Raw genomic sequence first — 26,426 nt, forward strand, 5'->3', positions numbered from 1 at the left:
ATATATTGGAGGATAAGGCAAGACAATCAAGATCGATCTATGGATCGCGTGGGCGCCCCATGATACGTGACGACAACTGTCGCGCCGGACACAGTAAGTCCGGCCGGGACAAACACAGTAGACAAAGCTCGTTGGAGCTCCATCACGATATAGCCCAATACAGAGGCGCCGCACACCCACTATGCTTCACAGATGAAGTAATGGATCATCAAATCCCCGAAGGGTATAAACCCGTGAATATTGAATCCTATGATGGCACAACAGACCCCGCGGTTTGGATCAAAGACTATCTCCTTCATATCCACATGGCCCGATCTTCACGCCATCAAATACCTCCCACTCAAGCTTAAAGGACCAGCTCGGCATTGGCTTAACAGCTTGCCAGCAGAATCAATTGGGTGTTGGGAGGACCTGGAAGCCGCATTCCTGGATAACTTCTAGGGCACGTATGTGCGACCACCAGATGCTGACGACCTAAGCCACATAATTCAGCAGCCAGACGAATCGGCCAGACAATTCTGGACACGGTTCTTAACTAAGAAAAATCAAATCGTCGACTGTCCCGATGCGGAGGCCCTCGCGGCCTTCAAACATAACATCCGCGACGAGTGGCTTGCCTGGCACCTGGGACAGGAAAAGCCGAAATCCATGGCAGCCCTCACATCACTCATGACCCGCTTCTGCGCGGGAGAGGACAGCTGGCTAGCCCGCAGCAACAACCCCAACAAAACTTCTGGCAGTCCAGATACAAAGGACCGCAATGGCAGGTCGCGTCGCAACAAGAACAAACGCCGCATTAACGGCGACAATAATGAGTATACGACAGTCAATGCCGGATTCAGAGGCTCCAAACCCGGTCAGCGGAAAAAGCCATTCAAAAGAACTACTACGGGTCCGTCCAATTTGGACCGAATACTCGATCGCTCGTGCCAGATACACGGCACCCCCGAAAAGCCAGCCAACCACACCAACAGGGACTGTTAGGTATTCAAGCAGGCAGGCAAGCTAATCGCCGAAAACAATGGCAAGGGGCTACATAGCGATGACAAAGAAGAGACCCGACCGCCGAACAATAGAGGACAAAAGGGTTTCCCCCCACAAGTGCGGACGGTGAATATGATATACGCAACCCACATACCCAAGAGGGAGCGGAAGCGTGCACTCAGGGACGTATACGCGATGGAGCCAGTCGCCCCGAAGTTCAACCCATGGTCCTCCTGCCCGATCACTTTTGATGGAAGGGACCACCCCACCAGCGCCACGGCGGATTCGCCGCATTGGTTTTAGACCCAATCATCGATGGATTTCACCTCACCCGAGTCCCGATGGACGGCGGCAGCAGCCTGAACCTGCTTTATCAGGACACAGTGCACAAGATGGGCATAGACCCCTCAAGGATTAAACCCACAAAGACGACCTTCAAAGGCGTCATACCAGGTGTAGAGGCCAATTGTACGGGCTCAGTCACACTGGAAGTGGTCTTCGGATCCCCGGATAACTTCCGAAGCGAGGAGTTAATCTTCGACATAGTTCCGTTCCGCAGCGGCTATCATGCTCTGCTCGGACGGACCACGTTCGCAAAGTTCAACGCGGTGCCACACTATGCATACCTCAAGCTCAAGATGCCAGGCCCTCGAGGAGTCATCACGGTCAACGGAAACACCGAACGCTCCCTCCGAACGGAGGAACATACACGGCTCTCGTGGCAGAAGTACAATGCAGCCTCTTAAGGCAATTCTCGAGTCCGGTCGTTAAGCGACCGGACACGGCTAAACGCGCCTGGAGTAACCTACAACAAGACCACCTGGCACGTTCCGAGCACGCGTAGCAATGCGGCCCCAACCCCAGCCCTCGCGAGATCGCAAGACTGGTCCTTCGCATACATCATTAGGCTCTAGAGATACCATGGGCATAGGGGAAGGGGCACGACCACGACAGGCCCAGAATGCGGCTCAACCACATCAGGGGCTCCCAAGTGTGTCATTCCTTTTTTTCCCTTTTTTTCTTACCCACAGGACTCCGTTCACCAGAGGCCCTGTCCGGCATTAGACCGTCCAAACTCACGATGCAACAGCCAGGGAAGGTGAAAGGCTATGACGAATATCCAGGTGGTCTCAATTACGAGCACTAAATCTATTTTATACACCATTCCGCAGCCTACCCCTGGAGGGGGACATGTTTAATAGTCCCATCCCTTGCTTATCGCACTATTTGTATCATTCTGCATTCATGGCAGTATTTCTTGAATAAGCAATGCAGCACCTTTTTGCTTCTAATCGCATTCCTTTCTTATACATATGTTCACTTATGACATGTCGCATCCGTACACTTTGGTACGGCTAAATACACCAGGGGCTTAAGTTCCCAACATTATGGTGTGATAAGTCCGAACACTTACACAAGTGCGGCACCTCGAACTTATAACATTATATGCATCGGCTCCGAATCATGTCTTGGGTCAATAGTTGGTTTTGCCCGGCTCCCATGTTTTGGTACCTTACGTTCCGTTCTATCGGCTAAGGTAGCACTGGGAGAACCACTGCGATTGCGCCCCGGTTGAGCTGGGCGAGCGCCTCAGTGGAGAAAGCTAAAACTGACCGTCATGATGAGGCGAGAGCCGGTCGCTGTTCGAGAGGTTTTTTCGAGTCCCTAAAGACTTATGCCGCTTAGAGCGAGGAACCGGCTTTGTCTGGCCCAGGCGTGGATAGTGCCCCGAATTCGGCCTTCCGAACACTAGGGGCTTCGCCAAAATTTAAAATTATAGAATTATATGGCTAAGTGAGAGTGTTCAAGCATTATAAGTCCGGTTGCCTAGTTCGTTGTGTTGAGCGCCTCCCTAGATGGACCCAAATATGGGAACAAGAGTGCTCAAATTTATCCCGAACACCCCAACACTCGTGGCATGGGGGCTGAAGTCGACGAATTGCCATCTCTCAGATTTTATAAACAGCCGCACAGAAGGTAATATTTTAAATCAACAAGCGTTGCTTAGCGCATATGAACAAAGTTTTCTGCGCACAGGATAACAAAATGCGAGTCTACTCAAATATTATATTATTGGAGCACTCACCCGCAATAGTGCGGGCACCATTAAGGACACTCTTGTAATATATCTCGGGCGTGCGATACTCCTTACCCGGCGGTGGCGCGTCCGTCACAAGCTTCTCAGCATCCATCTTGCCCCAGTGCACCTTAGCACGGGCGAGGGCCCGACGGGCACCTTCAATACAGGCGGATCGCTTGATGACCTCAACCCATGGACAAGTATCCACCAGCCGCCGCACCAGGCCGAAGTAGCTCCCAGGCATGGCCTCATTGGGCCACAGCCGAACTATGAGGCCCTTCATGGCCTGTTCGGCCACCTTGTGGAGCTCGACCAGCTGCTTCAGCTGGTCGCTAAGGGGCACCGGATGTCTGGCCTCAGCATACTGAGACCACAAGACCTTCTCCATCAAGCTCCCCTCCTCGGCCCTGTAGAAAGCGGCAGCATCGGACACGTTGCGGGGCAGATCTGCGAACGCTCCTGGAGAGCTCCGAATTCGGGTAAGTAACAGGTAATTCACATTCACATGCTTGCTTTGCATGAAAAATGCCTTACCCGCCGCTATTCTCTTCAACGCCTCAATCTCCCGAAGGGCCTTGTGGGCTTCGGCCTTAGCGGCTTTGGCGCTCTCAAGAGCCGATGCAAGCTCGGACTCTCGAGTCTTCGAGTCACGCTCCAAACTCTCATGCTTTTCCATGAGAGCCTGGAGCTCTTGCTGTACCTCCGCCACCCGCGCCTCCTGCTTCTCTCGCCCAACACGCTCCACGGCCGCATTACGTTCGGCCGCGAACACCGCCTCCTTCAAGGTCGCCACCTCGTTCGTGGCCCCTGAAGTACCCACGTTATCCTTGTCATTTCTCTTGCAACCAAATCCTTTTCTGTAAGGTACAACTTTAATAAGGTGTTACTCACCTTCCTTGTCCTCGAGCTGCTTCTTGGCACGTCCGAGCTCGTTCTTGGACCGCTCGAGGCTTTGCTTCAAAGCATTGACCTCCGCAGTCAGTGCGACAGAGGTCAACAGCGCAGCCTGCGATCCCATATTGGCATATTTATTAAGACTCCTGCGTATATCTTTTTAGATCCTCAGTCCGGCTTTTCTTTCCGAACATCGAACCGAGCATCAGGGGCTACTGTCTATGCGGTACTATTTTACATATATTAACATTCTTACCTCAAAGCCTGATAGAAGGCTGCTGCAGGCTTCGGTCAGCCCGCTTTTGGCGAGCTGGACCTTCTGAATCACCGCACTCATGACAGTGCGGTGCTCCTCCTTGATGGAAGTGCCGTTGAGCGCCTCCAGCAAGTTATCCGGTGCCTCCGGTTGGACAGAGGCCGCCGGCGCCACGGTCTTGCCCTTCTTGCGAAGGGGCCGCCCGCCGGACTCCGGAACCACTGCAGGTTCCGGTGCGGAGTCCGGCACGAAGTCCGGGAGGTCGCCCTGTGGCACCTCCGGGTCCTTCTCCTCCGGGTGTGTCCCTCTCTGGGATCCCACCTCGGCGTTGTCAGCGTCACGGGGAGAGGAGGCGGTTGGAAGTGAAGTACTGTTCACATCCGACGAGCCCAAGGACCCGCTCGACGAAGTGGGAAGATCGTCCTTGGGCGGACTGCAGGGTTGTATGCGGCGTTAGAAAGACACCATGTGGCAAAAAGAAAAATCATGAAGTCATTCGGGAGTCCGGATACTTACGATCTCGCCAGGGGCTTGGCCCTTGGAGGCCAATCCTCGTCGTTGTCACCGGCGTTGGCGGAACAGTCCGGGGGAAGAGTTCTTCCCTTCTTGGACCCTTCGGCCTCCCTCGTTGGGGAGGCCCTCCTTTTCTTCCCTCCCCCCGATGGGGGAGAGGCCTTTTTCTTCTCCTCCTTGTCCTCGGGGGAGGAGTCCGCCTCGGAGTCATCGGACACCTGAAAACGGGAACTCTTTCGAGTGCCCGTGGCCTCCTTCTTGGCCTTCTTCTCCGGCACCACATGGGGTGCCGGAACCAGCAGCCCCGCTAAACGGGCGTCCGCTGGGTCTTCTGGCAAAGGGGCCGCATAGTTAGTCTGCTCGGCCTTCTTCAGTCAGTCCTATCAAAGGAGAGGGAGTTTAGATCCCGCATAGAGTCAAACTATGAAAAACAAGTGTCCCGTAATGGGTATAATCGCTTACCTCGCTAGCCTGGCGCTACGAGCTGAATCCGCGATCTTCGCTAGCGGATGCGGGAACCTCGGCGCCCTTAAACAGCACCTTCCAGGCATCTTCATACCTAGTGTCGAAGAGCCCGCTCAAGGTTCGGTGTTGAGCCGGATCGAACTCCCACAATTTAAAGGCCCGTTGTTGGCACGGGAGAATCCGGCGGATGAGCATGACCTGGACCACGTTGACGAGCTTGAGCTTCTTGTTCACCAGCTTCTGGATGCAAGCTTGGAGTCCAGTCAGCTCCTCCGAATCGCCCCAAGTCAGGCCACTTTCTTTCCAAGAGGTGAGCCGTGTGGGGATGCCAGATCTGAATTCGGGGGCCGCTGCCCATTTAGGGTCACGCGGCTCGGTGATGTAGAACCACCCCGATTGCCACCCCTTGATGGTTTCCACGAAGGCGCCCTCGAGCCAAGTGACGTTGGGTATCTTGCCCACCATGGCGCCTCCGCACTCCGCTTGACTCCCCTTCACAACCTTTGGCTTGACATTGAAGGTCTTGAGCCACAAGCCGAAGTGGGGCTGGATGCAGAGGAAGGCCTCGCACACGACGATAAACGCCGAGATGTTGAGGATGAAATTCGGGGCCAGATCATGGAAATCCAGGCCGTAGTAGAACATGAGCCCCCGGACAAAGGGGTGAAGTGGGAAGCCCAGTCGGTGGAGGAAATGGGGAAGGAATACTACCCTCTCATGGGGCCTGGGAGTGGGGATGGGCTGCCCCTCGTCAGGGAGCCGGTGCGCGATGTCGCTGGACAGATATCCGGCGCTGCGCAGCTTCTTGATGTGCCCCTCCGTAACAGAGGAGGCCATCCACTTGCCTCCCGCTCCGGACGTAGTTGGAGGAGGTGGAGGTGAGATGTGCGAACTTGGGCGCTGGAGCTCGAGTGCGCGGAGATGGATAAGCAGAGGAGGAAGAAGGCGTAGGTCAAAAGGTGGATCCTTATCCCCTTATATATGGGCGGACGAAACTATGCATCCCCACCGGCCTGATAAAACTCGCTTTTCTCCCAAGCATCGCAATCAATGGCGCGGTTGGGTTACCCATGTCCGTATTGATGGGAATCCCGGAATAAGGGGAACACAATCTCTGCTTCGACAAGACGTGCCAAGGAAACCGCTTCGCTAAACACGCTGAGGTGGTATAATAAACGATTCAAGTAAAGGCTTGGTTGTGGTGTGACGTCATGCCACGAAATACGTCAGCAGATTGAACTTGTGTAAATATTATTCTCTCTATGGTGGAATGTGGAATTTATTTTTGCAGAGCCGGACACTATCCTGGTGTTCACAATCTTCTACAAATTATTCGGAGGAGGAACCCGCCTTGCAATGCCGAAGACAATATGCGTGCCGAACTCGTCGTCATTGAAGCATGGTTCAGGGGCTACTGAGGGAGTCCTGGATTAGGGGGTGTCCGGATAGCCGAACTATCATCATCGGCCGGACTCCAAGACTATGAAGATACAAGATTGAAGACTTCGTCCCGTGTCCGGATGGGACTTTCCTTGGCGTGGAAGGCAAGCTTGGCGATACGGATATGTAGATCTCCTACCATTGTAACTGACTCTGTGTAACCCTAGCCCTCTCTGGTGTCTATATAAACCGGATGGTTTTAGTCCGTAGGACACAACAACAATAACAACAATCATACCATAGGCTAGCTTCTAGGGTTTAGCCTCCTTGATCTCGTGGTAGATCTACTCTTGTAATACCCACATCACCAATATCAATCAAATAGGACGTAGGGTTTTACCTCCATCAAGGGGGCCCGAACCTGGGTAAAACATCGTGTCCCTTGTCTCCTATTACCATCCGTCTAGACGCACAGTTCGGGACCCCCTACCCGAGATCCGCCGGTTTTGACACCGATAGTTGTTCTATTTATATGAGTAATATCTTTTATGGTCATGCACCCTTGAAGAGTGGTATATTTTTGATGAATCTCGATAGTAGTGATACACATATTCATAGTGTTGAAGCCAAAAGATGCAGAATTGATAATGATAGTGCAACTTATTTGTGGCACTGCCGTTTTGGTCATATTGGTATAAAGCGCATGAAGAAACTCCATACTGATGGACTTTTGGAATCACTTGATTATGAATCACTTGGTACTTGCGAACCATGCCTCATGGGCAAGATGACTAAAATGCCGTTCTTCGGAACTATGGAGCGAGCAACTAATTTATTGGAGATCATACATACTGATGTATGTGGACCAATGAATGTTGAGGCTCACGGCGGGTATCGTTATTTTCTCACCTTCACAGATGATTTAAGTAGATATGGGTATATCTACTTAATGAAACATAAGTCTGAAACATTTGAAAAGTTCAAAGAATTTCAGAGTGAAGTTGAAAATCATTGTAACAAGAAAATAAAGTTTCTACGATCTGGTCGTGGAGGAGAATATATGAGTTACGAGTTTGGTCTACATTTGAAACAATGCGGAATAGTTTCGCAACTCACGCCACCCGAAACACCACAGCGTAATGGTGTGTTCGAACGTCGTAATCGTACTTTACTAGATATGGTGCAATCTATGATGTCTCTTACTGATTTACCGCTATCGTTTTCGGGTTATGCTTTAGAGACGGCCGCATTCACGTTAAATAGGGCACCATCAAAATCCGTTGAGACGACGCCTTATGAACTGTGGTTTGGCAAGAAACCAAAGTTGTCGTTTCTTAAAGTTTGGGGCTGCGATGCTTATGTGAAAAAGCTTCAACCTGATAAGCTCGAACCCAAATCAGAGAAATGTGTCTTCATGGGATACCCAAAGGAGAATGTTGGGTACACCTTCTATCACAGATCCGAAGGCAATACATTCATTGCCAAGAATGGATCCTTTCTAGAGAAAGAGTTTCTCTCGAAAGAAGTGAGTGGGAGGAAAGTAGAACTTGATGAGGTAACTGTACATGCTCCCTTATTGGAAAGTAGTTCATCACAGAAACTAGTTCCTGTGACATCTATACCAATTAATGAGGAAGTTAATGATGATGATCATGAAACTTCAGATCAAGTTCTTACTAAACCTCGTAGGTCAACCAGAGTGAGATCCACACCAGAGTGGTACGGTAATCCTATTCTGGAGGTTATGTTACTAGACCATGACGAACCTACGAACTATGAAGAAGCGATGGTGAGCCCAGACTCCGCAAAATGGCTTGAGGCCATGAAATCTGAGATGGGATCCGTGTATGAGAATAAAGTGTGGACTTTGGTTGACCTGCCCGATGATTGGCAGGCCATTGAAAATAAATGGATCTTCAAGAAGAAGACTGACGCTGACGGTAATGTTACTGTCTATAAAGCTCGGCTTGTTGCAAAAGGTTTTCGACAAGTTCAAGGGGTTGACTACGATGAGACTTTCTCACCCGTAGCGATGCTTAAGTCTGTCCGAATCATGTTAGCAATTGCCGCATTTTATGATTATGAAATTTGGCAAATGGATGTCAAAACTGCATTCCTGAATGGATTTCTGGAAGAAGAGTTGTATATGATGCAAGCGGAAGGTTTTGTCGATCCAAAGGGAGCTAACAAAGTGTGCAATCTCCAGCGATCCATTTATGGACTGGTGCAAGCCTCTCGGAGTTGGAATAAAAGTTTTGATAATGTGATCAAAGCATATGGTTTTATACAAACTTTTGGAGAAGCCTGTATTTACAAGAAAGTGAGTGGGAGCTCTGTAGCATTTCTGATATTATATGCGGATGACATATTGTTGATCGGAAATGATATAGAATTTCTGGATAGCATAAAGGGATATTTGAATAAGAGTTTTTTTAATGAAAGACCTTGGTGAAGCTGCTTATATATTGGGCACTAAGATCTATAGAGATAGATCAAGACGCTTAATTGGACTTTCACAAAGCACATACCTTGACAAAGTTTTGAAGAAGTTCAAAATGGATCAAGCAAAGAAAGGGTTCTTGCCTATGTTATAAGGTGTGAAGTTGAGTAAGACTCAATGCCCAACCACTGCAGAAGATAGAGAGAAAATGAAAGATGTTCCCTATGCCTCGGCCATAGGCTCTATCATGTATGCAATGCAGTGTACTAGACCTGATGTGTGCCTTGCTATTAGTTTAGCATGGAGGTACCAAAGTAATCCAGGAGTGGATCACTAGACAGCGGTCAAGAACATCCTGAAATACTTGAGAAGGACTAAAGATATGTTTCTCGTTTATGGAGGTGACAAAGAGCTCGTCGTAAATGGTTACGTTGATGCAAGCTTTGACACTGATCCGGACGATTCTAAATCGCAAATTGGATACGTGTTTATATTGAACGGTGGAGCTGTCAGTTGGTGCAGTTCTAAACAAAGCGTTGTAGTGGGATCTACATGTGAAATGGAGTATATAGCTGCTTCGGAAGCAGCAAATGAAGGAGTCTGGATGAAGGAGTTCATATCTGATCTAGGTGTCATACCTAGTGCATCGGGTCCAATGAAAATCTTTTGTGACAATACTGGTGCAATTGCTTTGGCAAAGGAATCCAAATTTCACAAGAGAACCAAGCACATCAAGAGACGCTTCAACTCCATCCGGGATCAAGTCCAGGTGGGAGACATAGAGATTTGCAAAATACATATGGATCTGAATGTTGCAGACCCGTTGACTAAGCCTCTTCCACGAGCAAAACATGATCATCACCAAGGCTCCATGGGTGTTAGAATCATTACTGTGTAATCTAGATTATTCACTCTAGTGCATGTGGGAGACTGAAGGAAATATGCCCCAGAGGCAATAATAAAGTTATTATTTATTTCCTTATATCATGATAAATGTTTATTATTCATGCTAGAATTGTATTAACCAGAAACATGATAAATGTGTGAATACGTAGACAAACTGAGTGTCACTAGTGTGCCTCTACTTGACTAGCTCGTTAATCAAAGATGGTTATGTTTCCTAGCCATGTACAAAGAGTTGTCATTTGATTGACGGGATCACATCATTAGGAGAATGATGTGATTGACTTGACCCATTCTGTAGCTTAGCACTTGATCGTTTAGTATGTTGCTATTGCTTTCTTCATGACTTATACATGTTCCTATGACTATAGATTATGCAACTCCCGTTTACCGGAGGAACACTTTGTGTGCTACCAAATGTCACAATGTAACTGGGTGACTATAAAGGTGCTCTACAGGTGTCTCCGAAGGTACTTGTTGGGTTGGCGTATTTCGAGATTAGGATTTGTCACTCTGATTGTCGGAGAGGTATCTCTGGGCCCACTCGGTAATGCACATCACTATAAGCCTTGCAAGTATTGCAACTAATGAGTTAGTTGCGGGATGATGTATTACGGAACGAGTAAAGAGACTTGCTGGTAATGAGATTGAACTAGGTATTGAGATACCGACGATTGAATCTCGGGCAAGTAACATACCGATGACAAAGGGAACAACGTATGTTGTTATGTGTTTTGACCGATAAAGATCTTCGTAGAATATATGGGAGCCAATATGAGCATCCATGTTCCGCTATTGGTTATTGACCAGAGATGTGTGTCGGTCATGTCTACATAGTTCTCGAGCCTGTAGGGTCCGCATGCTTAAAGTTCGATGACGGTTATATTATGAGTTTATGTATTTTGATGTACCGAAGGTAGTTCAGAGTCCCAGATGTGATCACGGACATGACGAGGAGTCTCGAAATGGTTGAGACGTAAAGATCGATATATTGGATGACTATATTTGGACACCGGAATGGTTCCGGGTGAGATCAGGATAATACCGGAGCACCGGGAGGTTATCGAAACCCCCCGGGAGGTACATGGGCCTTAATGGGCTTTAGTGGAAGGAGGGGAAATGAGCAAGGGAGGGGGCGCGCCCCCAAGCCCAATCCGAATTGGGAGGGGGGCCGGCCCCCCTTTCCTTCCTCCCTCCTTCCTCTTCCTTCCCTCTCCCTCTCCAAGTAGGAAAAGGAGGAGTCCTACTCCCGGTGGGAGTAGGACTCCCCCCTTGGGCGCGCCTCCTCCCCTTGGCCGGCCCTCTCCTCCTCTCCTTTATATACGGAGGAGGGGGGCACCCCATAGACACAACAATTGATCCCTTGGATCTCTTAGCCGTGTGTGGTGCCCCCCTCCACCATAATCCACCTCGATAATATCATAGCGGTGCTTTGGCGAAGCCCTGCGTCGGTAGAACATCATCATCGTCACCACGCCGTCATGCTGACGGAACTCTCCCTCAAAGCTCGGCTGGATCAGAGTTCGAGGGACGTCATCGAGTTGAACGTGTGCTGAACTCGGAGGTGTCGTGCGTTCGGTACTTGATCGGTCGGATCGTGAAGACGTACGACTACATAAACCGCGTTGTGCTAACGCTTCCGCTTTCGGTCTATGAGGGTACGTGGACACACTCCCCCCTCTCGCTGCTATGCATCACCATGATCCTGTGTGTGTGTAGGAATTTTTTTGAAATTACTACGTTCCCCAACATGTTTATCCTTAGAGCCTTGGCTAGAAGAGCGCCTCAAGAGGAATCTCTTCATCTTTTTCCGAAAATATCTGAAATTTTTAGTGACTCAAAATGAAAGTGAAACAAACTCAATATAATTGATAGCAACTACTCCCACAAGTGCCTAGAGCCTCTATCATGCATTAGAATTACTTGGGACCTCATAAATTTAACATGCAAGCTCAAGAACAGGGTCACCTAAGCAGCAAGAATTTGCAATGAATAAAGCACTAGAACAAAAACTAATTGGACCATTGGAGGAGTCACATACCAAAGAACAATCCCCTAAAGCAGTTTTGTGAATGGAGCTTTGAGCAAGGAGATCGAAAATGGCAGCAAAACGAGCTAGAACTTGTGCTTCAGCTGGATAGTGATTTTTTTGGGAGGAAGGAGTGTGTGGGTGCAAGTGGAGGGGAGCCACCATGGGCCCATGAGGCAGGGGGCGCGCCTTGTAGGGGTGGATGTGCCCTGGACCCTCGTGGCCAGGTGCTTGCTCCCCTTGCTGTGTTCTCAGTGCCAGATATTCTCAAATATTCCAGAAAAAATCATATTAAATTCGTATGGTATTTGGAGAACTTTTATTTTCGGGATATTTTTTATTGCATTGATAATTTAGAAAATAGACATAATATAATATTTCGACTTTATTTATTCTAAGTAATAAAAAGTAAAATAAGGGTACAGAAGGTTGTGCCTTCTAACTTCATCCATCTCATGCTCATCAAAAGGAATCCACTAACAAGGTTGATCAAGTCTTGTTAACAAACTCGTTCTGAATCACATGAAACCGGAGAAATTTCGAAGTGACACTAGGTTACGCTAACGGGGATATGAACATCCCCAATAATAAGAATATCATACTTTTTCTTTGCAGTAGGAAGAGGGAATTCGAAACCTCCAATAATAATTGATGGAATTTTCCCAATAGCATTTATACTGTGAACTTGAGGTTGTTTCCTCGGAAAGTGTACCGTATGCTCATTACCATTAACATGAAAGGTGACATTGCCTTTGTTGCAATCAATAACAGCACCTACAGTATTTAAAAAGGGTCTACCAAGGATAATCGACATACTGTCATCCTCAGGAATATCAAGATTGACAAAGTCTGTTAAGATAGTAATGTTCGCAACAACAACAGGCACGTCCTCACAAATACCGATAGGTATAGCAGTTGATTTATCGGCCATTTGCAAAGATATCTCAGTAGGTGTCAACTTACTTAATTCAAGTCTACGATATAAGGAAAGAGGCATAACACTAACACCGGCTCCTAAATCACATAAAGCAGTTTTAACATAATTTCTTTTAATGGAAGCATGGTATAGTGGGTACTCCGGGATCACCAAGTTTCTTAGGTTTTCCACCCTTAAAGGTATAGTTAGCGAGCATGGTGGATATTTCAGCTTCAGGTATTTTTCTTTTATTTGTAATGATATCTTTCATGTATTTAGCATAAGGGTTCGTCTTAAGCATATGAGTTAAGCGCATATGTAAGAAAATAGGTCTAATCATTTCAGCAAAGTGCTCAAAGTCCTCATCATCCTTTTTCTTGGATGGTTTAGGAGGAAAAGGCATGGGTTTCTGAACCCATGGTTCTCTTTCCCTACCATGCTTCCGAGCAACAAAGTCTCTCTTATCATAACGTTGATTCCTTGATTGTGGGTTATCAAGATCAACAACAGGTTCAGTTTCTATATCGTTGTTTGATGACCCACAAGTGTAGGGGATCTATTGTAGTCCTTTCGATAAGTAAGAGTGTCAAACCCAACGAGGAGCAGAAGGAAATGGTAAGTGGTTTTCAGAAAGGTTTTCTCTGCAAGCACTGAAATTGTAGGTAACAAATAGTTTTGTGATAAGATAAATTGTAACGAGTAACAAGCAATGAAAGTAAATAAAGTGCAGCAAGGTGGACCAATCCTTTTTGTAGCAAAGGACAAGCCTGGACAATTTCTTATAATGAGAAAAGAGCTCCCGAGGACACATGGGAATTATCGTCAAGCTAGTTTTCATCACGCTCATATGATTCACGTTTGGTACTTTGATAATTTGATATGTGGGTGGACCGGTGCTTGGGTATTGCCCTTACTTGGACAAGCATCCACTTATGATTAACCCCTATTGCAAGCATCTGCAACTACAAAAGAAGTATTAAGGTAAACCTAACCACAACATTAAACATATGGATCCAAATCAGCCCCTTACGAAGCAACACATAAACTAGGGTTTAAGCTAATGTCACTCTAGCAACCCATCATCTACTTATTACTTCCCAATGCCTTCCTCTAGGCCCAAATAATGGTGAAGTGTCATGTAGTCGACGTTCACATAACACCACTAGAGGAAAGACGACATACATCTCATCAAAATATCAAACGAATACCAAATTCACATGACTACTAATAGCAAGACTTCACCCATGTCCTCAGGAACAAACGTAACTACTCACAAAGCATATTCATTTTCATAATCAAAGGAGTAATAATATGCATTAAGGATCTGAACATATGATCTTCCACCAAGTAAACTAATAAGCATCAACTACAAGGAGTAATCAACACTACTAGCAACCCACAAGTACCAATTTGTGGTTTTGGATACAAGATTGGATACAAGAGATGAACTAGGGTTTGAGAGGAGATGGTGCTGGTGAAGATGTTGATGGAGATTAACCCTCTCCCGATGGGAGGATCGTTGGTGATGACGATGGTGATGATTTCCCCCTCCCGGAGGGAAGTGTCCCCAGCAGAACAGCTCTGCCAGAGCTCTAGATTGGTTCCGCCAAGGTTCTGCCTCGTGGCGGCGGAGTTTCGTCCCGTAAGCTTGCCCATGATTTTTCCAGGGTAAAAGCCTTCATATAGCAGAAGATGGACACCGGAGGGCCACCAGGGGGCCCAGGAGACAGGGGGCGCGCCCCCACCCTCCTGGCCAGGGTGTGGGCCCCCTGAGGTGTTTCTTCCGCTCAATAATTCTTATTAATTCCAAAAATTAAGTTTCGTGGAGTTTCAGGACTTTTGGAGCAGTGCAGAATAGGTTTCCAATGTTTGCTCCTTTTCCAGCCATAATTCCAGCTGCCGGCATTCCCCCTCTTCATGGTAAACCTTATAAAATAAGAGAGAATAGCCATTAGTATTGATATATAATGTGTAATAACAGCCCATAATGCAATAAATATTGACATAAAAGCATCATGCAAAATGGACGTATCAACTCACCCAAGCTTAGACCTCGCTTGTCCTCAAGCGGAAGCCGAAATCGAAAAATATGTCCACATGTTTAGAGATAGAGGTGTCAATAAAAGTAAAATACGGACATGAGGGCATCATGATCATTCTTATAACAGCAACATAAATAGATTTTTGTCATATGACTTCTTATGCTCAAGTAACAATCAATTCACAATGTCAAGTATGGTTCAGAAACTTCATTGAAAGCTAACAAACTATAATCTCAGTCATTGAAGCAATTGCAATTTATCGTAACGTCAGAAATAGTCAAGAATAGAGCTTTTCAACAAGTCCACATACTCAACTATCATATAGTCTTCTACAATTGCTAACACTCACGCAATACTTGTGATTATGGAGTTTCAGCCGAGCACTGAGAAAGATAGGGGCATATTGTGTTGCCTCCGAACGTATTCACCTTTAGGTGATGTCAACAATAATAGTCCATGCTAACTTACACCCAATTGGATATATATATCATGATCTTTCAAACACGAGGAGCTTGCCAAAGGATAAAAATGAAAAAGGGAAAGGTGAAGATCACCTTGACTCTTGCATAAAGTAAAAGACATAAAGTAAAAGATAGGCCCTTCGCAGAGGGAAGCAGAGGTTGTCATCCACTTTTAGGGTTGGATACACAAAATCTTAGTACGAAAGAACGTCACTTTATATTGCCACTTGTATATGGACCTTTATTATGCAGTCCGTCGCTTTTATTGCTTCCATAACAATATCGTATAAAGCTTATTTTCTCTGCACTAAATAGTCATGCATATTTAGAGAGCAATTTTTATTTCCTGCACCGATGACAACTTACTTGAAGGATCTTACTCAATCCATAGGTAGATATGGTGGACTCTCATGGCAAGACTGGGTTTAAGGATGTTTGGAAGCACAAGTAGTATCTCTACTTGGTGCTAGGAATTTGGCTAGCATGAGGGGAAAGGCAAGCTCAACATGTTTGGAAGGTCAATGACAACATACTTTAACTGAGATGTGAGAAAACATAAACCATTACTTGTCTTCCTTGTCCAACGTCGACTCTTTTAGCATGTCATACTTAATGAGTGCTTCACAATCATAAAAGATGTCCAAGATAGTATATTTATATGTGAAACCTCTCTTTCCTTATTACTTCCTATTAATTGCAACGATGACCAAAGCTACGTTTATCAACTCTTAACAACTTTTATGCCTCATACTTTCTATCTGTGAAGTTATTACTATCCATATGATCAATATGAACTATTTTTATTCTTTTTATTCTTTCTACTTCCTCAAGATCCTAGGAAGATAGCAAAGCCCTTGACTCAACACTAATCTTTATTATAGATAGTTCACGGACTCGATTACATAAAGATATCACAAAGCAAAACTCAAAACTACTTGATATCAAAACTTCAATCTACTAGATCAAGATACTACTAAAAGGATCGAACTAAATAAAACGGTAAAGATAGGAGTGTGATGGTTACGATACCGGTGCACATCCCCCAAGCTTGGCAGTTGCCAAGGGGAGTGCCCATACCCATGTAATTATGTCCTCGGAGGTGGTGAAGTAGGATTTTTTGATGATGTAGGCTTGTCGTCCATCTTCCAAGGCATAGGCTCACCATCATAGAAGTATGATAGAGTCTCCGGGATCCTTAAATCTGCAGCCAAACTCATCCTCTTGAATCTATATTCATACTCACAGTTCTGGTTTTGCAGGTCATAGATCTGGGCTTGGAGGTGCTCGATTTTCTCTTGAAGCTTGAAGATGGTTTCCCCAATGACTTTGGCATCTAGCTTGTGGTTGTTGGTGAACTCCGTGATCATCATCTGGTTGGCGTTGAGTCCACGTTCTACCATCCCTTGGCAGTTGAAGACTTGCTGCTCCACGGCTTCGAGCTTTGTTTCCACGCTTCCGGTACGCCTTGGTTCCTCCACATCGCGGATGTGCAGCACCCCCTCACGCATCTCAATGGTTTGAGGGTGTTGCAGCACCTCCGCGAGATAGGGGTTGATAACCCTCTCGAAAAACTTGTCCTTGGGAGCGCTTGGAGATGCCATGATGCTCTAGATCTGTAACAGAAATAGCTCGAAATGACAACAAAGGATATTTGTGTGATACGATGGTCAAAACTTTCAGGAGTTTATATAACGATTTTTTACCGACTAAAATACGTAACATGCAAGAAAAAGGAGTCCGGGAGGCACACGAGGTGGCCACGAGACAGGGGAGCGCGCCCACTAAGGGTGGGCGCGCCCTCCACCTTCGTGGAGGCCTCGTGTCCTTCCCGGACTACTTCTTTCTTCCTAAATTCATAAATATTCCAAAACCGATAAAAATTGCCATTAGAATTGTTTTGGAGTCGGTTTACTTACCGTACCACATACCTATTCCTTTTCGGAGTCTGGGACGTTCTGGAAAGTGTCCCTTATGTATTCCTCTGGGGTTACGGTCTCAATAATATTAGGTTCAACATTGATAGGATTACCTGAAATATAATGTTTAATTCTTTGATCGTTCACCACCCTCGGACTTGTGCCTTCGAAGTTGTTGATTTTTATGGCACCAGAACGATAGACCTCCTCGATAACGTAAGGACCTTCCCATTTAGAGAGAAGTTTTCCTGCAAAAAATCTTAAACGAGAGTTGAATAATAACACATAATCACCTACATTAAACTCACGCTTTTGTATCCTTTTATCATGCCAGCGTTTGACTTTTTCTTTGAATAGCTTGGCATTCTCATAGGCTTGGGTTCTCCATTCATCAAGTGAGCTAATATCAAACAACCTCTTTTCACCGGCAAGTTTGAAGTCATAGTTGAGCTCTTTAATAGCCCAATATGCTTTATGTTCAAGTTCTAAAGGTAAATGACAAGCTTTTCCATAAACCATCTTATACGGAGACATACCCATAGGATTTTTGTATGCAGTTCTATAGGCCCATAATGCATCATCAAATTTTTTGGACCAATTCTTTCTAGATCTATTAACAGTCTTTTGCAAAATTAATTTGAGCTCTCTATTGCTCAACTCTACTTGACCACTAGACTGCGGATGATAAGGAGATGCGATTCTATGATTAACATCATACTTGGCATGCATCTTATAGAAAGCACCATGAATAAAATGTGAACCACCATCAGTCATAAGATATCTAGGGACTCCAAACCTCAGAAAAATAAGTTCTTTAAGAATTTTAATAGAGGTGTTATGATCAGCACTACTAGTTGGAATAACTTCTACCCACTTAGTAACGTAATCAACAGCAACTAAAATATGTGTGTAACCATTAGAGGCAGGAAAATGTCCCATATAATCAAAGCCCCAAACATCAAACGATTCAATAACAAGAGAATAGTTCATAGGCATTGTCGGTGTCAAAACCGGCGGATCTCGTAGTAGGGGTCCTAAGCTAGGCGTCTTGGAGCGATGGTAACATGGACACGGGGTTTTACCCAGCTTCGGGCTCTCTTGATGAGATAATACCCTACATGCTGCTTTTGATTGTATTCATATGTGTGTAGTACAGAGTACATGTGTCTACCACGAGATTGTAGTAATGAATATGAGATTGTCCCTTGACTAGCCTGGCCTCGGTTTATATAAGACACCAGAGGCCTAGGGTTTAGGAGAGTCCTTGTCTTGGGCGCCAAGTCTTGTGGAGTCTTCCTTGTATGCGGCAGGGGTTGTCCGAACTGGCCCATGAGTATGCGGACATGGGGGTCCTTGGCCCAATCTAACTGATTGGGAGATGACGTGGTGAGTACCCCCTAGTCCAGGACACCGTTAGTAGCCCCCTGAACCGGTCTTCAAGTTGGGGACGCTCCTTGATTCTTCCGAACTGTTCTTCATCTTCGGTTGTCGGTCTTGAAAACTAGTTCAACAAATCTTCCCATCTTCGATCTTGAGGATCGCCAAAGTGAATCCGAAGAGTTTACACATCGGGTATCCGAGGAGCCCCTTTAAGTTTCCGGCCTTTATCAATGCCTTGTTATTTTTATGCCACACCTCGGGTTTGGAGTTGTTCCCGAGCGGCAGTGTCCTCTTGCTCCGAGCTCCAACGCCGGACTACATTCGAGGTATCGTTAGCTGCCGAGAACCAACGCCGGACCGCTTCTGAGTTCCAACGCCGGAATGTATCCGAGCTCCAACGCCGGACTATGTCCAGGCTCCAACGCCGGACTATGTCCAAGCTCCAACGCCGGACTATATCCGAGGTGTCATAGATCACCTTGGTTCAAAAAAGTTGAAGGAGTTTAGCCGAGCTTAATGCCGAAAATGCCCTCTATGGAGCCAGCCACTGGCACCCGAGCTTAATGCCGGACTGCTTCCGAGGTGGTGCACCACCCTTGACTGCGGGCTGATTTTTTGATTGGTGCAATTTATTCTCTGCCGAGATATATAGCCAGTAAACCTCAAGGTGTGTGCGTCGGTCTAAAACCCGAGATGCACCTAAAGGAAAACATGAAACCGCTGATCCTAGTTGCCCCTGAGACTCAGGTCGATGCGCGAAATCGGCAGCATATATAAGAATAGAAACGCGGTGTGCAAAGTCCTCGAGACTCAGGTTGGGTGCGGCCGACCAACCTGAGGATAATAATCTCCTCGAAAACTATATTGCACTTTAAATTTTCTGCATTGGACAGGCAATGCAGTAGCCCCCGAGACACTGGTCGGGTGGCGACACCAGATCAGGGGATCGATGTACCCCTTTAATCTTTGTTGATAATAAGCCCGAAGCCTAGTAGCCCCCGAGCCTTAATGCGGGCACTGGAGGCCGAATTAAGGATCGATATCCATAGTAAAATCACAAATTATGTGTAATGACTCTATATATCCAAGTACTTTACATCATTAACGCTCGGATCCGCATTGTATAAAACTTTGTTGACCGACCACCGGCTTCAACCTCCTCGGCCAGCAGCCGATGAGTGTTTGTCCTATTTTATAAAGCCTTTATGAAGGCAAAGATTTACGGCAAACAAGGCAATCCGGCCATATGGTTTGATAAACAAAGGTACACAGAGAGACATGTTATATTATTATTTAACATAAGAAACATCGTCCAAAGAAAATAGTCCCGCTATCGGTTCCTTTCTTTGGGTTGTCATGCTAAGCATGATCATGAAACCTCAGCTCCGATCAATGTGGGAGGAAAATACTGAGGATTTAGTTCGGGGAAAGCTTCCAAACTCTGTGGTCTAAATGAACCCAAATTTTCACTTCTGTTACGACCGTTTATAATCTGAAAGTGGCCCATCGTCGGCTTCTACCCCCTTGTAATGCTACGCAGGGTGTTTCCGAAATAACAAAACAACCCTTAGCCGACGTCTCGGTGCCCGAAGGCGGTTGTGTTGGTGGAAATGAGGCAATCAGATATGCGGGCTTTATAACTTTCACTTAGTCATAGGAGCTTAAAGTTGGGAGGCCAACAAGTAGCCCCCCGATTAGTGTTCGGTGACAGCCAAGGTCAAGCCGGAAACACTTCGGCCAATGTTATGAACGGCCCGTCATTTAATACAGTCATCGGACCGCTGACCAGTTTACGCTTATTATGACAGTCTGTTTTTGGCTTTCTCCACTGCGGTGCTTAACCGTGCGAGCTGGAAGTACAATCGCAGTGGTTCTCCCTTTGCACATGTAGCCGAACAAAGCGGAACATAGGAGGCAAGCACAGGAGCCGGGCAACCCAACTATTGACCGAAGACACAATTCGAAACTGATGCATATATAGCAATATCCAAGAATTTTTGCCAAATCCCTAAAGGCGTCCGGCGTTGCACTGCGAGACTTATGCGGAAAACACACAAATAGTTGAAAAGTGCCATAGGATTGGAAAACCAAAAAACGTCAGGAAAAACTCGACGTCCGAACTAGATCATGTGTTCGGTGCCAATCCCGAAGGCAGAATACTTCTCGTTAGGCCAGTTTATCAAACTTTAGCGGCTTTGAGAGAGAAATTAGGCTCCCGGGCTATTGACCGCACACTCGTGTCGAAAAAAGGAGTGATAGAAAAAAGACTTTACAACGACTAAGAAGAAGAACACTTATTATAAAATAGCTCACATAAATATAAGAGCCCCCGAGTGACTTGGGTAAAAGAATTTTATGTATAATGATTGTATGTACCGAAGTACTTATATCATATATGTGTTCACCCGAACTTTGAATGCGTCTTAACCGACCCTCGACTTCTCCCTCTTCGGCCAAGGGCCGAAAAGTGTTATGTACTCCACCTGCCGAGAATATCGACGGTGTTTCCGATAACCAGGCAATCAGGCCATAGGGCTGTAACAGACAAAGCGCGCTCAGGGAACTTATGCTATATTACCGGCGAAGTGTAAGAAGCTTCTTCGAAGAAAATAGTACCCTCACCAATACCTTTCTTCGGTTGCTCACTATGAGACTTGTGCAATAGATCTTTTGTACTCATGAGTTCCGTTGTTTGCCGACCATTATTGAAAACAGTAAGAGCGCTAGTTTTCGGCTTCACCCAGTCTGAGGTCCGGCTTGGGTGACCCGATCGTGATAATTGCAGAGGTGCTCCCTTTACTCCCTAGCCGAACATTCAAGAACGTAGGGGTAAACACAGGAGCAAGGCAACCCAGCTTGCAAATCACTTAGGTCAATATGGTGCATATTGTGGCGTAATACACGAACAAGGAATGAAGCCGTACAAGTATAATCATATGCAAGAGGAAAAGCTCCAGCAAGGGAGCCCCCAAGTAAACGGGGTATTTGAATTTGTGTGTCACAAACAAAGTTTGGACAAGGAAGTTTTTCACAAACAACTTTTTGCTAAAAAAGGTATAGTGCTTGGTCGAACCGAACAAAATTTAAAACTCAAAGTTTTTAAGCATGAAAGCGACTTAGCTGGTTAATGTGCTCGGTGTTGATGACGTGGTCCTAGCTTGATGTGGGACAAGGTCCCAGCCCCCAAGCCGATCCCGAGGTGGCGGAGCGAAGAGCTCGGCAATCCGAAGTGGCGACATAGCACGACCAATGTGGCGAGGTGGAACCCCCAGTCCGACCGAGGCGACAGAGCAAGCCGGCAGACGCCAGCGTGGGTTAGTGAAAGGATGACGAAGCCCCCGGTCCAGCCGAGGTGACGTGGTATGTCTGTATGCCGAGGTGACAGGTCATTTACCCGTGCACAGAAAATAGTGCAAGCTGGAGATAGTAGTAATAATAATAAATTTTAAAAAAATATCGTTGCATAATTAATAATTTAAGCGAAAAGAGTAAATAAAATAAATATGGCCCGTGTGCCGAACACTCGGTGAGGCAGAGCTCTCTCAGCGATGCCAAAGTCCTCGAGGCACCCGAACATGTCGGTATGGTAGTTTGACCAACAAGGTGATCACGCGAGCCAATATACGCCGATTGGGGCGACCACGTCGGCTTGCCGAAGTGACTGTGTGACACGGTCGAGGTAGATTATCGAGGCCGAGCTCAATGGTGGCGAAGGAGTAATAGCCTCTATTTTATAGGGCGGATCCGGTTGCAGATGCGACGTTTGTGAGACTGCGGACAAAAATCCGGATACACTAACAAAACGTCAGTGCAAAGTTAGTTTGCACTGTTCAATTAGACTTCAAAGGCGATGGTGCAAAAAGCAGCACTTGATGCTCGTGTATGCATGCGGCCGAAGACACCACTGATGGATGGTAATGACCATACGTGCTGAATTAAAAAAAAAATCATAAAGAGAAAAGGAAAGAACTCCCTTTTGATGATGCTGTCGTCCGTGCGGAGTGTCCTCAGATCTTCGTGGTACTGGCCGTCCTAGGCATGTGTGCTCCTCAGGACCCACCGCTCAGAGATAGACTAAATTTGATATTTACGTGGAGTAGTAGTGGATCCAGCTTGCCTGCTCCTTTCCTATGCTCCCATCCGTGCTCCCATTTCATCCTACGGCTGTCATTTTCTTTTTTTCTTTTCTAATCTAATCATCTCCCCCTCTGATTTTCAGGGGATAGGGCCGGACCTTATTGTCTTTAAATCAAATCAAGCCACGTACACGGGAGCACGGATGAGAGCACGGGAAAGGAGCAGGCAAGTCTGTCCAGTAGTAGTACCCGGACTACTATAATCCAACAACCAAATCTAGGGAGCCGTGCTGGGAAACTAGTAGCCCATTGGGTTAGTACACTTTTGTTTCATCAGAGAAAACACTAGCGTCCAGCGATTGCCTAGGTTGCTGAATATTTAAAGGAATAGAAAAAGCAAACAAGGAAGGAATCTCCCCTGGCCGCTGGGCAAAGCTCCTATCATCCTCGTGTGCGCTGCCGCACGTGCGGGATGGTCCGGCGCGGCTCCTTGACCGCAGCGCCGCTCGTTTTTTTTTTTTTGCGTTGACCCTCTTCGGCCCGCATCTCCAATATTTTTAGGACGCGGATCTGGTATATTACCAGACGCTGGACACTTTTTTCTAATCTTGATTTGACTGCAAATCAGGTAGCACGAGGTAGCACCGATAATTTTGCAAAAAAGATGGTTTACGTGGAACAGATCTAATTGAAACAATATAACCTGATTGTCCCATCAATCCGCGACGATCGCCCAGTAGGCTCTCAATAAAAGCATCAATGTCGGTGTCAAAACCGACGGATCTCGTAGTAGGGGTTCTAAGCTAGGCGTCTTGAAGAGACGGTAACATGGACACGGGGTTTTACCTAGCTTCGGGCTCTCTTGATGAGATAATACCCTACATGCTGCTTTTGATTGTATTCATATGGGTGTAGTACAGAGTACATGTGTCTACCACGAGATTGTAGTAATGAATATGAGATTATCCCTTGACTAGCCTGGCCTCGGTTTATATAACACACCGGAGGCCTAGTGTTTAGGAGAGTCCTTGTTTTGGGCGCCAAGTCTTGTAGCGTCTTCCTTGTATGCGACAGGGGTTGTCCGAACTGGCCCATGAGTATGCGGCCATGGGGGTCCTCGGCCCAATCTAACTGATTGGGAGATGGCGTGGTGAGTACCCCCTAGTCCAGGACACCGTCAGGCATTTCTTGACGTCTACTAATTTACCAATTCTTTGACATTCATCACAAGACAAGACAAACTTACGGGCATCTTTGAAGAGAGTAGGCCAATAAAAACCGGATTGCAATACCTTATGTGCAGTTCTGTCTCCAGCGTGGTGTCCTCCATATGATCCAGAGTGACACTGCGTAGGATCTGTTCCTGTTCATGCTCAGGTACACAACGTCTAATAACACCATCTACTCCTTCTTTATAAAGGTGTGGGTCATCCCAGAAGTAATGTCTTAAATCATAAAAGAACTTTTTCTTTGGGTGGTATGTGAAGCTAGGTGGTATAAATTTAGCAACAATGTAATTAGCATAATCAGTATACCAAGGAGCAGTATGAGAAGCATTAATGATCGCTAATGGTTCATCAGGAAAGCTATCATCAATAGGCAGTGGGTCATCAAGAACATTCTCTAACCTGGACAACACTAGTAGAAAAGGGGGCAAAGGTCCAGGCCGGGTCAGCCCATTAGTCCCGGTTCAGTCAAGAACCGGGACCCATGGGGGCATAGGACCCGGTTCGTAAGCCCGGGTGCCGGCCCGGCCACATGGGCCATTGGTCCTGGTTCATCTGAACCTTTTGGTCCCAGTTGGTGGGACGAACCGGGACCAATGGCCCTCGCTCCTGGCCCACCACCATTGGTCCCGGTTGGTGGCTCGAACTGGGACCAATGACTTTTATGATAATTCTTTTTGCTTTTAATGTTTTGAACTAAATTCTGATTACTTATTTATTTTCTTTTATGATAATTCTTTTTGCTATTAAAGTTTGTAACAAAATTCTAATTACTTATTTATTTTCTTTTATGATAATTCTTTTTGCTTTTAATGTTTTGAACTAAATTCTAATTACTTATTTATTTTCTTTTATGATAATTCTTTTTGCTATTAAAGTTTGTAACAAAATTCTATATAATTTTAGTTTCAATAATACTAGAGGTTTATAAAAGCTTTTTAGTTAATTCCTTTAGTACCAGTTCTAAGGCTGTTACAAAGGCATTTTATTTGGTACAGGTTTTAAGGCTGGGGGCCCACGAGCACCTTTTAATACCGGTTCGTGGCATGAACCGGTAAAAAAGTTTTTTAGTTGATTCTTTCTGCAGCTGTTTTTTAGTCCCACCTCGTGAAGCGAGAGGCACTCGCAGCGGTTTATAAGCCCTAAGTGTAGAGACGATGAAGGGAGAAGCGCAGTGCTCACCTGCACGTTGGCCTGAAGCTAAGCAACGTGCAGGTGAGCATTGCGCCTCTCTTTTATTTTGGCATGGTATCATCATTTCATCCACATAGCATATGCAAGAAAGTTGTGAGGGTTACGGCAAAAACTGGATGCACTTTGTGTACAAAACGGACAATCTCTTTCGAAGTATCAGGATTTCATACGGAAACTTGTCTGTTACAACATGCATTTCAAATGAACTACAAAAAGGTTGAAAGTTGGCATGGTATCATCATAATAGTTGTGGATAAAGTCTTCACTTTTTCTTCGCTTGTGTCCTTTCCTTATTGCGCCGTAACCATGGATAATCTTCATCATTTATCAGGATGCTTGGAACAGCCTTGACTTTGAAGGGAGGAATTTCATAAAACTTTTCATAATCTTCGGACATGTTTGTCTTGCCCTCCACTCCCACGATGTCCTCTTTTCCTCAATGCAACCAGAAGCAGTTGCGTCATAATCATGTGGCAGTCATGAGACTTTAGGTTCTGAAACTTTTTGTTGTAACTAGAAACAAAATAAAATAAATAAAGCAAGAAATAAAACAAAAAGACAAAAAAGTGTTTTCAAATTTGAAAACTAATGGCACTAACAGAAAGTTTATAATTTGTCTAAAACTAAAAGCAAAAAGAATTAAAAAATAAAGCAAAAAACAAAAGAAAATAAATAATGCAGAAAACAAAACAAAAAAACTGGAAAAATAAAATAAAAATAGCAACAATAAGTATTTTGTTGTTAGTAGAAACAAAATAAAATAAATAAAGCAAGAAATAAAACAAAAAAACAAAAAAAGTGTTTTCAAACTTGAAAACTAATGGCACTAACAGAAAGTTATATTTTTTCTAAAACTAAAAGTAAAAAGAATTAAAAATAAAGCAAAAAACAAAAGAAAATAAATAATGCAGAAAACAAAACAAAAAAACTGGAAAAAAATAGCAACAACAAGTAAAGAAAACAAAAAAAATAAAAAAAGTGCCTCCTACTGGGCCCTCACGGTCTGAATACGACTAGAAACCCAACAATGGGCCAGGATTCAGGCCCGTAGTAAGCCCAATAGGCCCACAGGCACATAGAGACAGATTAGGCCCGAAAGCCTGCTTTAGAGAGGAGCTCGAGAGGGTTGGCGCATCGCACCTTATAAACAGGTGCGGTTCTCTCTCAGCTAGCGAGGCGGGACTAAACTCCCACCACCACGCCGTTATGCAAGGCCCATTGGTCCCGGTTGGTGGCACCAACCAGGACTAAAGGGGTGCATTGGTCCCGGT

Source organism: Triticum dicoccoides, chromosome 4A (genome assembly GCF_002162155.2).
Source record: "Triticum dicoccoides isolate Atlit2015 ecotype Zavitan chromosome 4A, WEW_v2.0, whole genome shotgun sequence".
Classification (NCBI taxonomy): domain Eukaryota; kingdom Viridiplantae; phylum Streptophyta; class Magnoliopsida; order Poales; family Poaceae; genus Triticum; species Triticum dicoccoides.